The sequence below is a fragment of the Sciurus carolinensis genome, unplaced genomic scaffold, assembly GCF_902686445.1.
Source record: "Sciurus carolinensis unplaced genomic scaffold, mSciCar1.2, whole genome shotgun sequence".
Classification (NCBI taxonomy): Eukaryota; Metazoa; Chordata; class Mammalia; order Rodentia; family Sciuridae; genus Sciurus; species Sciurus carolinensis.
In genome coordinates, this window is record NW_025920147.1 from 346,257 (window position 1) to 358,756 (window position 12,500).

The 12,500-nt window shown below is 36.0% G+C and overlaps 1 pseudogene; it reads left to right on the forward strand.

The window, feature by feature from the left end:
- The first annotated feature begins 1,228 nt into the window (after positions 1 to 1,228).
- LOC124974427 (ornithine decarboxylase-like) lies at positions 1,229 to 2,612 on the forward strand (annotated as a pseudogene).
- The last annotated feature ends 9,888 nt before the right edge of the window (positions 2,613 to 12,500 follow it).

The following is a 12,500-nucleotide window of genomic DNA, read 5'->3' on the forward strand; positions in this document are numbered from 1 at the left end:
CTTTTAAAAAAAAATTTTGATGAGGAGATGAGATAAAAGTCTTATTGTAGTAAGTTTAAAAAATGAGGCTGGGTTTGAAGATTTAATATTGTTAAAAATATCAACCCTCTTCAGATTGATCTGTAGATTTAATGCAATATCAAAATCTCAGCAAAAGCTAAAATCATCTTAACAATTTTGAAAGTGAAAAAAATGGTGAAGGATTTATACTTTATGATCTTAAGATTTGCTATGAAGCAACAGTAATCAAGGCAGTATGGTGGTGGTGGAACTCTGAGTCTGATCTATTCTGAACAGTATAACGTTCAGAAAAAGACTCAAACACACAAGGTCAATTGTGTTTTTTTATTTTTATTTTTATTTATTTATATTTTAACAGACTGCATTTTGATTCATTGTACACAAATTGGGTACGTCATTTCCTTTCTGTGGTTGCACACGAGGTAGACTCATACCATTTGTGTAATCATACATGTACATAGGGTAATGATGTCTGTCTCATTCCACCATTTTTCATACCCTCTCCCTCTCATTATTTTACAATACTACAAAGGCAATTTAATGGAGATTGGAAAATCATTTCAAATAAATGGAATTGGAAAAATTAAATATAAATCTCCAAAAATTTGATCCTTGCTTTTTATTTCACTCTATTTTTTTCTAAATAAAACTTTTAGAAGCATAGGAAAAACTCTCTGATTTCTATTCTTCCAAGGGATTATCCAGAAATGGAAAAACTGACAAATTAGACAGAATTTAAAAATTTCACTATTTAATGTCATCCTTGAGAATAAAAAGAAAATATTACTAAATCATATGTCTGACAAGAGACTATATACAGAATTTATAAAGAACTCTGAAAATTCAAGAGCATTATGGGTCGATCCCTGCAGCCGCCGCCTCTGGCCGCCATCCGCCAGCAGCTCAGCGCCAGCTCCAGTGGAAGTCTTGGGCAGGAGGGAGCTAGGCGGCTGACCGGCGGGGCAGGGGCGGCGGGCGGCCCAGCGCTCCTCAGGCTCTGACTCAGGCTCTGACTCAGTGTGGAGCAGCGCGGCTTGGGCGGTGGCATTTCCACGGGTCCGGCCCACGGCGCCTGGGCGCTCTGAGACTATTTCCGCTGCTGGTCTGCGGACACAGCGTTTGGATTGTGAGAAGATGGAAATAATTTCTTTAAATTTCATCTCTTAGTTTTCCATCTTGTTGCATTTCTGAGGCACATGGAGAAGCCATGAACAACTTCAGTAATGAAGAGTTTGACTGCCACTTCCTTGATGAAGGCTTTACTGCCAAGGACATTCTGGACCAAAAAATCAATGAAGTGTCGTCTTCTGATGATAAAGATGCCTTTTATGTCGCAGACCTTGGAGACATTCTAAAGAAACATGTAAGATGGTTAAAAGCTCTTCCTCGTGTCACCCCATTTTATGCAGTCAAATGCAATGATAGCACAACCATAGTGAAGACCTTAGCTGCCATTGGGACAGGGTTTGATTGTGCTAGCAAGACTGAAATACAATTGGTGCAGAGTCTTGGAGTGCCTCCAGAGAGGATTATCTATGCAAATCCTTGTAAACAAGTGTCTAAAATTAAATATACTGCCAGTATTGGAGTCCAAATGATGACTTTTGACAGTGAAGTCAAGCTGATGAAAGTTGCCAGAGCTCATCTAAAGGCAAAGTTGGTTTTGCAGATTGCCACTGATGATTCCAAAGCAGCCTGTCACCTCAGTGTTAAATTTGGTGCCACACTTAAAGCCAGCAGACTTCTTCTGGAACAAGCTAAAGAATTAAATATTGATGTCATTGGTGTCAGCTTTCAATGGGGAGCGGCTGCACTGATCCTGAGATCTTCATGCAGGCCATCTCTGATACCTGCTGTGTCTTTGACATGGGAGTTGAGGTTGGTTCCAACATGTATCTACTTGATATTGGTGGTGGCTTTCCTGGATCTGAGGATGTGAAGCTTAAATTTGAAGAGATCACCAGTGTGATCAACCCAGCACTGGACAAATACTTTCCATCAGACTCTGGAGTGAAGATCATAGCTGAGTCAGGCAGATACTGTGTTGCCTCAGCCTTCATGCTTGCAGTTAATATCATTGCCAAAAAATCATTTTAAAGGAACAGACAGGCTCTGATGATGAAGATGAGTCAAGTAAATAAACCTTTATGAATTACATGAATGATGGAGGGTACAGATCATTTAATTGCTTCCTTTATGATCCTGAACATGTGAAGCCCCTAATGCAGAAGAGACCTAAACCAGATGAGAAGTACTATTTATCCAGCGTGTGGGGACCAACATGTGATGGCCTTGACTGGTTTGTTGAGCGCTGTGACCTGCCTGAAATGCATGTAGGCGATTGGATGCTTTTTGAGAACATGGGTGCATACACTGTTGCCGCTGCTTCTACTTTCAATGGATTCCAGAGGCCAACTACCTATTATGTAATGTCAGGACCAACATGGCAATGTATGCAGCAAATCCAGAACCACAGCTTCCCACCCGAAGTGGAGGAGCAGGACGTCGGCACTCTGCCTGTGTCTTGTGCTCAGGAAAGCAGCATGAAACGTCCCTCAGCAGCGTGTGCCTCCACTAGTATCAATGTGTAGATGCCACTCTGTAGCTGTTCACTGCAAGTTTAGCTTAAGTTAAGGAATCTGGGGGGAACATTTAACTTAATTGCTGCTAGTTTTGAATGTCTTTGTAAGAGTAAGGTTGGTATGGATGCAGCAGTATGGAAGACTAGAAGATGGGGTCACACTTATCTGTGTTCCTATGGAAACTATTTGAATATTTGTTTTATATGGATTTTTATTCACTTTTCAAACAAGCTACTAAAGAGTACCCCCTTAGCTGCCCAGCAAGCATTTGTAGTTTGTACAATGGCAGAATGGGTCAAAAGCTTAATGTTGTGACCTGTTTTGAAAATAAACTATCTTGAAATTAAAAAAAAAATTATAGTCTTGAAAAATGCCAACAGAGTAGTTTTTTTAAGGGTTATCATCACAAAGATGATAACTTTATAAGGTAATGCAAATGCTCATTAGCTAGATTTAGTTATTTCCAATGTACACCTATTTAAAAAACACCATGTAGTTAATAAATAAATACAGTTTTAACTTTCCATATAAATAATTAAAAACTAAACAATAACAAAATAAGCTAATGAAAATGGGCCAAAATTTCCAAAGATTCTTACAGAAGGATTTATTCGATAGAAAATTAGTCCAAGAAATGATGGTCAATGTTATTAATTTTTACAGAGAAAATTAAGGCTACAATATGATGTAATTTCATTCCTATAAGAAAAAATAGGTGATGGATAGATAGATCAATAGGTAGATAGATAGATGATTTAAGAAAATACTAAGAGCTTCTCTAGAAGATGGAGAACAGATAGAACTATCACACATTGTGACTGGGGATTTTACCCAAGAAAAGTGAAAACTTATGTTTACACAATAAACCTGTACATGAATATTTATAATAGTTCTTCTTAATAACCCCCAAACTGGAAACAATCCAAATGTCTGTCAATTAGTGAATGTATTAACAACCTGCAGTGCATACATAACAAAGAATTACCCCTTGGCAACACGAAAGAGTGAACTGTTGATACACTCAACAACATGGATGAATCTCCAATATGTTATGTTACCTAGTTTATTATTTCATTTTCATGATGTTCTGGAAACAATAAACCTAGTCAGAGGATATCAGTGGTTGCCAGGTGGTAGAGAGTATTGACTATAAAGAGGCAGCACAAAAGAATTTTGTAGACTCATGGAACTGTCCTGTATCTTATTGTGATGGTAGTTATGCAACTATGCATTTGTCAAAATTAACATAATCATGCAACAAAAGAAGTTATGTTATTAGCTATAATGAGGGAAAAGATAAAGGAATGAGAACAATTATTTAAAAGAATGCAGAGAAAGGAAAAGTGTAAAGTACTATTTTGAGAACTTTTGCTAAGGAAAATAGAAACTGTGGTAGCAGCTATAGAAGAAAGTGAAGTCAAGCAGTATTTTGAAGACCAAGAAATTACAGCATGTTTGGTAATGGAAATATTCAGTAGAGAAGGGAAAATTTATAATTCAGGAGATTCAGAAAGATTGCAGTACCCATGTTGCTTATACACAAGAGGAGATGAGATCAATTGTAAAGGTGAAAGAGACAGCCATTTCTCAGATAATGAATGGATCATCAATGGCAATAAAGAAGGAAGAATATATGGACACAGTCAGACAAGTAGCAAGATGGAGTAAGAGGTGAGCTTATATGCAGGAGCTTGATGATGCTCCTATATTTTTTTAGTGACATAAGAAGCAAAGTCATCAGCTGATAGTGAGGGTGGGGAAGGCAGAGTGGCAAGTTTAGGACACTTTTTGTTTTCTAAGCACTGAAAGGCTTGTGACCAAAGCATGGCAGATGCATAGCACTCCCAACCCTCATGCCCATTTCCTCACACCTCAGTGTCAGTGGCAGGCATCACTTGTCAATCTGAGTCAACTTTCCCACTGATCCTTAACTGGCTCTCAGTATCCTCTATGCACTGCTCCAACAGCTACTGCCAGTGGATCAGAATAGACATCAGTTCCATTTACCCCAGTCACCCAATTTAGCCTGATTTTAAGTCAAATGACTTTAATTAAATTCAAAAGAATATAAATGGCCACTATTATAGTATGCTTTTCTTTTATATTTCTTATAAAATGCCATTTTTTAGTGCTTTGAGTGATAAAAAGCAAATCACGGACAGCTTCCATCCAGGAGGTTTCTGAATAACCATCAAAATGCTGTCTTTCAGAGTAAAAATATTTAGTCCACAGCCTAGCAAACTATTTTTTGGAAAGCCTAAGTTAAATTTCTGTGCAAAATTATGATTGCAGATATCTTAGTATTAAAGCAGAGGGGATGTGTCTGAAAAGGAATGCCTGGATAGTTTGATGGATTAGATGATCAAGTATATTCCAACATAAACACTGCTAAGGCTGAAAACAGAAGTTGCCACATTGAGGTAGATAAGAGTCAGTTACTCTCTTGCAGTGAAAAGTCAGAAAAACATTTAAGTGAAAACTAAAACAAATGAACTCCATTTCCTTTGGGTTTTTTTCTTAAGTGCCATGTCCACTTACTGGAGAGCTTTGTTTAAAATAAATTTAATTTAAGACTAAATTTGAACCAAATGGATCAGAGTATGTTCTGTCTAGGAGAATCCCTTCTTTAATTTACACCTACTGGAAGATTCATTTAGCTCAGTCTTAATTGCTGATGTTGAACAGTACTGATCAAGAGAATTTACCAGGGAATAAATATGTTCTTATGTGACACCAAGACACTGACAGAAATAAAATGAGATACCTTCATCCTAAAAAAGGTGATGCTTGTTAGCAGGTCAACAGTTGATTTTAGGTCTTGCAGTCTTTTGCTCTTGCTGGCAGGAAAGTTTTCCTGGAGAAATAGGAAAGAAGAAAGAGTAAAGTTTCCAGCATTAAACCTCCAGTGGGAAAATAAATTAAAACTAGCCTACTGTGAAAGAAAATGGTAAGTAAATTGCATAAAATTTTAAAAGATCCCTAAAGTATTCTCAAAATATTTTTATCATAAAATGTTGTGGAAAATGGAAGATATAGAAATAATCTCTTCTTCATATTAGAAAGCATACCCTTTTAGTTATTCAATAAAAACATACAAAACAATATCATTATGGCAATATTATGATGTCAATTCTTGCTCATACAATTATTTTGCCACTAAAAGAAAGGAGATTGGTATATATTTGGAAATATTCTCATTATTTTCTAAATATAGGTACTTTTTTCAAAAACACTTGAGCACTGTACATCTATTTACTTTTTGTCACAAAGAAACTTAAAAGTTTAAAGAATAAGATTGCATTGCATAGTCTCTCCTTCACAAAAGTTAAGTATTTTAAAAACTTAAAATGAAGTTTTAGTAAAGTTTGGTGAGAAGTATCATTAAAAACACAGATGTTCAGAATTTTGAAGAAAAGAAGATGTATATGTATGAAAATGTTTAAAGAAAGAATTTATTTAAACATTGAGAAATTTTTTATCTTGCTCTCAGACTGGCTTTCTAAAGAGCCACAGGTAAACCACAATTAACTTTCTCATGAACTCAAGTAGAGCTTGTGTGTTTAAAGGATGGTTGAATGAGGTGACCCCCAAGGCCCTTTCTTGACCCAAAATATCTGTTTCAATGACTGGTGTGGCAAGTCTATCCTCATACTTTTACCCCAGTTCCAACATGAAATGTAAGTTTAATAAAATTTGGTTTCTAATTTCTAGAACTATGCAATTAAGGACACTGTCAGTAAGAGACTAATTAAAAATGGATGCAGAAGAGATGCATGTATGCAAATATGAAAAAAAGATTTATGATAAATTGTTAAGGAATGTAAAATGGTAAAGCATTTACCTAGTTTGATATTGATCCCCAGCAGGACTTACACAAAAAGGAAAAGAGTGAAGAGGTACAAGAGCATCTACATAGTTGTGACTATATATTTTTTGAAACTAAAATTTATAACTCAATTTTTGTAAGATTTTTAAATTAAAATTGCATGTGTGTGTGTTTATGCACATTAATTTATGAATACATATGCACAGGTGTATCAGTTTCACCTAGAGTTAGAATAATAGAATTGTTAACAATGAACTGTGGACAGTGTTGAACAAGCATACTGGTCTAGGAAAAGAGAATTGAACAGTAAATACCAAAAGGAATCTCAAAATTTGGGGAAATATCAGCAGACTATTTGAGTAACAAGGAGTGAATTTTCAAAATCAACACTGAGCCATATTCATGCACTAGCATATCTGATGATTATTTTGAAAATCATACAGTGAAAGCTGTACACATAGAGTATTACGACTGCTGTAGGTTTTAGTGGGGCAGAACGTACAAACAATAAAGGAAATCTGTAAGTTACTTCTAGTGTGATGGCACCTGAAATCAAAATATTTACTTTTCCATTACATGATAGATAACTTTACAATATGGCAAGAAATCATCTGGAGCAAACACAACAGTTTGCCTTTAGGAAAATAATTTTGTACATCCCCTATATTTGACAGGTCAATCCTTAGAGAGTTATGCAACTGGTCCAGTAGTTTTATGAACTTTTCCCTCTGTACCAAGAAAACACAAAATAGTAGAAGGTAAATGAATGGCCACTCTAAACATCTTTGCAATAATTAGCTATAAGGTGCTATTCCTTTTTGATAGAAAGGAAGATCAAAGATTTGTCCAAGACCTCAGAGCTAGTATGTGGCATTGCAGTGTTTTGAACTTAAGTCTCTTTAACATCAAATCTATGCTCTTCCCTAAAAATTGCACTGCCTTTCTATAATGAATGAAAAAAAGTAAATGTTCTAACAAAAGTATCTAGAGAGCTGTGTTCCATACAAAGAGCTCATACAAATGAATTGCAGCTATACTTCTCCATATGTAATGACTCACAGCAATATAATGTGTCAGCAAGAGAAAATACAAGCTACCCCTCATTTTACTCCAGCACACCATCACAGCCCTCCAGAAAATGAATTAGGTTTCCAAACTTCTCCCGCCTATGAAAGGGGGAACAGCTGTTGTTTTGTGTTAAAAACAATTTCAAAAGTCATTTTCTTTTTGGAAGCAAATACAGACTTAATATGAAAGATCAATTACTTTTAAAGGATTTTTATGATTAAGTGGTAAAAGTAGTATAAAAATTAAGCCCTGCAAAATTGCTGCTATGAACTTTCAATGCAATATCATTGTTGGATTGTCCTCTTGCTATAAGTACTTGCAGACTGTGAGAATAGAGTTTTGTTGATAATTGTAAGGTTGAAATTTTGTGAATTAAAGACAAACAAGGGAAAAACATTAAAGTCATACAGAGACCCTGTAAGTGGACCCCCAACTATTCTACATTTTAATTGAAACTAAAAAACAAGAGGTGGGGAATTGGGAGAAAAGTTCTCTGCACACAGTAATACTATATAAAAAACAAATTTCATTTGGAAGATATGAACAAAAATGGGCTATTTTCTAAGTAGTTTTGCACAGAAGGTGGGTTTACAGGGTATAGATCTCTTACTCCTTGATGTTACTGATCTTAATGGAGTGAGCTGAGTATTAACAGGAGGTGGCGAATTATTCCTAAATTGAAACTTCATTTTTCTGAGTTACATTCCTTCATGAGATTCACACATCTCTGAACAAAACTGGAGCATGCCTTTGTACTAATCCATGTAGAGGACATAAAGAAGTTTGAGGGATGAACTTTGCCTTCTAGAAGCTTACAATCTTGTTAGGCAGATTAAGACTCTCTCTCCCAACAAAGGTAATGAAAATACATGGATGAGCTGGATGTCTTGGATTTTTCTTTTCCACTTGCCATCATACTTTGACAGGGGAGGAGGCAACCTATGTTGTCCTTTTCTAACTTCTCAGTTTCCATCCATATGGGTCAGTGGCTCTCCATCAAAATGAAAAAAACAAAAGAGCCACAACAATAATCAGTTTAGGGCTAAGTAAAGTTAATCATTCAGATGATTGTAAAAGTCAGTCTGATTCATGTCACGTCTCTGGACCTGACTTCTGTGATTGGCGCAAATCATGACAGCTGAAGTGACTCTGATCAACCATGCCATGACCCAAATCACTGACCCTGTATGCCTACTGGGGCCAACTACTCTGGCTGGCTGCCCAGTGTCAGTTCTTCCACAGTTCCTTATAATAGAGCCTCATGTGTCAATTGGAAATGCTTACCTTCCCAAATCTTTTTTCTTCCAGGCTTGACCACGAAGCATGTTTTTGGGCAATGAGATATATACATCTTATTAATGAGGAAGGACTCAATTAATTCTGATTTGAAAAGTTCCTAAAAGAGTTCTTGGCAGATAGTTTGTTTTATTAGTGTTTGCTAAGGAATTACTTGTTAAATACAGCTTTCAGGCTTTTTTCCTTTTGCCCTTTGTGAGTCTCCCTTTTTCTCATCTTCAATTCAAACAGATGCTGGGAGGGCAGAGTCTATCATTCCTATAAAGTGAAAAGCTAATCAAATGGCAAGAATGGTGAGACCTCCAACTATAAGAAGCTCCCACATTTACCCACCCTTATTAAAAATTACAGTCCTGAGCAATACACTAGTCCAGAATTCCTTACCTATAGACTTCAGACTTCAGTTACATGGGTTGGGGAGTGCATCTACTTAGCTAAGTTTATTTATTTTTCTGTTTCATGCAGTTGAAAAAAATTCTGACTGATACAGATCTCTCATTTTGTCTCCCCACCTAGGTCTTCGGGGTCCAGCTGGAAAATTTACATTCAAGGAAAATAGAAAGCTGTGGAGAAGATTGCTGGACTTGTTGTCAAAGAATTGCAAACAATATCAGATGATGTGAAATTAAAAGTGTGCTGCTGATTGAATTTTCAAAGAGATTCTTTAAACAGCAGGGACAGCTTGAGATACAATTTTATTTACCATATTTCTATTTAACTAGAGTGAGATTGCCTTTGCAAGAACAGAGGATGCCTACTGTGTGCATGGCATGATTTGAGGAGTGAAGACGACTGAGTGATTAAAATATGCTTCCCCTCAAGGGCATGTTACCATATTGGAAACTTCCACATTATTCAGTTATTTATATCAAGTAAAGGCCACATATGTCTAGTAGGAGGCAAATCATCATTTTCTGGAGGGCTGTGATGGTGTGCTGGAGTAAAATGAGGGGTAGCTTGTATTTTCTCTTGCTGACACATTATATTGCTGTGAGTCATTACATATGGAGAAGTATAGCTGCAATTCATTTGTATGAGCTCTTTGTATGGAACACAGCTCTCTAGATACTTTTGTTAGAACATTTACTTTTTTCATTCATTATAGAAAGGCAGTGCAATTTTTAGGGAAGAGCATAGATTTGATGTTAAAGAGACTTAAGTTCAAAACACTGCAATGCCACATACTAGCTCTGAGGTCTTGAACAAATCTTTGATCCTTCCTTCCTCCTGCTGTCCTTCAGATGATACTATAAACATCTAATTCTCTTTGTTAAATTCCCTTCTATTTCAATGACTAGGATGCCTTCCATTATTATGACTGAACCCTAATACACATTCTGTTTTCCCTCTCCATCATTTTATCTACAGAGTAATAACTCTCAATCAAAAAAATTTATTTTAAAAAACCCAGACAGTCTGCAGCTCTGGCTCCTGCAGCTTGAGGTGCTCGGAGTTCACAAAGGTCTAGTGCTGTTTCTGGTACTCTTGCCACCATCATCTTCACTGTCGTGAACAAGTAAAGTTTGGGCAGACTTCTCCATGGCCTGGGCATCAGTTCCCGGCTGAGCCATTTTCTTTTTGGCTTAAAGCCCCCGCCCAGAGGCTGATTCATAGCGGCGGTGGTGGAGATCACAGGTCGCTCAGGCTTGCAGATGGGTCAAGGGCTGTGGAGAGTGGCCAGAAACCAGCAGCTACAACAGGAAGGCTATAGTGAGCAAGGCTACCTCACCAGAGAGCAGAACAGGAGAATGGCTGCGAGCAACATTTCTAACAGCAGTCATCGTAAACAAGTCCAAGGAGGCATTGATATATATCATCTTTTAAAGGAAAGGAAATCTAAAGAACAAGAAGGATTCATTAACTTGGTAATGTTGCCTCCTGAGCTAAGCATTACCATCTTGTCCTACCTGAATGCAACTGACCTCTGCTTGGCTTCATGTGTTTGGCAGGACCTTGCTAATGATGAACTTCTCTGGCAAGGCTTGTGCAAATCCACTTGGGGTCACTGTTCCATTTACAATAAGAACCCACCTCTAGGATTTTCTTTTAGAAAACTGTATATGCAGCTGGATGAAGGTAGCCTTACCTTTAATGCCAACCCAGATGAGTCACAGGGAACAAGAATCTCCAAAGGACATTGTTCATGTCACTGATATGGGTAACCAAACTCCACAACAACTGCTGGCAGTGGCTCATGGGGTGGGGGAGAACATCTGCACAATTTGTGGTATGACTATCTAGCACACTGTTGTTATATGCATGATGTTGTGATCTCTGCTGTATGTAATGTCTTGATCTTATGTATGAGCTTGTGTATTTAGTGGGAGATGACCACATTCTTATAAAGGAATGTGCTGAGACCTGTTTCTATTAAGTCGTATCTCCCCTGCATGTACAAGTTGTGTGTGTTGATTTTATTCTACTAGCAGTATTATAATAAAGTAATTTTACTTACCAACCAGTAAGCTATATTTCTTGTGCTATATTTTGTATGAAAACATTTTCTTGACATGTATTTTAAATTTAGAGACTAAAAAACTGGCAATGAATATGGTTTAATTTTATTATAGGCTTTTTATTTCTGAAAACATTTTTAAACAGCTTTTTTTATATCCTCATTGGGGTTAGATTAAAAAAAAGTATTTTTCCCCTGTATTCACACAGAAAGACCCACATGCATACTTTTTTGTAATTTACTAGGTTGTTCATAAATAAGCTCTATTATAAAAATATTTTAGTTTGAACTATATACATATTTTAGATAGAAATCAACATGCAATTTATTTTTAAGACAACATATTCTTTTTGTTGTTGGACCTGTTAAAGTATAAACGGGAAAGTTGTAAGAGTTCCCCATTTTAGAAAGGATCTTAGGAGTTTGTACTCAATTCTTACTGATACTGAATCTTCCTGAATTTTTACTCCGATATACAGCAACAAAATGGTCATTACTTCATAGCCGAGTAACAGGGGTGAAAGTCACTTTGATTTTTTTCCCATGGAAAAACTCTGCCTGATGTTATCAGAATATATAGACAAACATTTATCAAGTGTATTCTTTAGAAATACCTACCTTAAAGGAAGTTTCTAAGTCTAATAAAATTGAACCTCATATGTTATAATTGGCTTATTTACAGCATAACTTTTCAAAGCCTTTAATACATTGATGCACATTGTGACTCTTTAAAAGGAGATGTCATATGTAGAATTATCCAAGTTTATTTGACTATATGTATATATATGTTTTTTGTAAAAGAACACTCCAGGGAACACATATTGAGATACACTACTATAGATTATCTGTAATCCTACTGTGTATAAATGTTAGAATGTTTGAAATACTTAATTTATAACTATCTGTTAGAATCTCTCAATGAATCTGTGGATCCATAATTGCTTATTTTTTAGTTTTACCTATAATATTCTTTCTTACGAAAATCTGTAGATCTGTAACTATTTTTTTTACATTGTCTGATAGTACCTATTATCAAGAAAAAAACCTGAGAGTTGTGTTTGAGTCTTGATAGACTGAGGTATTTTTTCATGTTCTCATTTTGATTGTTTATCTAATTTGTTAAGAAAAAAATGTTAATTTGGAAAATGTGTAAGAAAATAAACCTGAAAGCAATATTAAATTTAAGCAACAACCTGTATACCCTGATATAAATGTCCATGTCAAATAATTTGAAACTAATAAACTATTCATT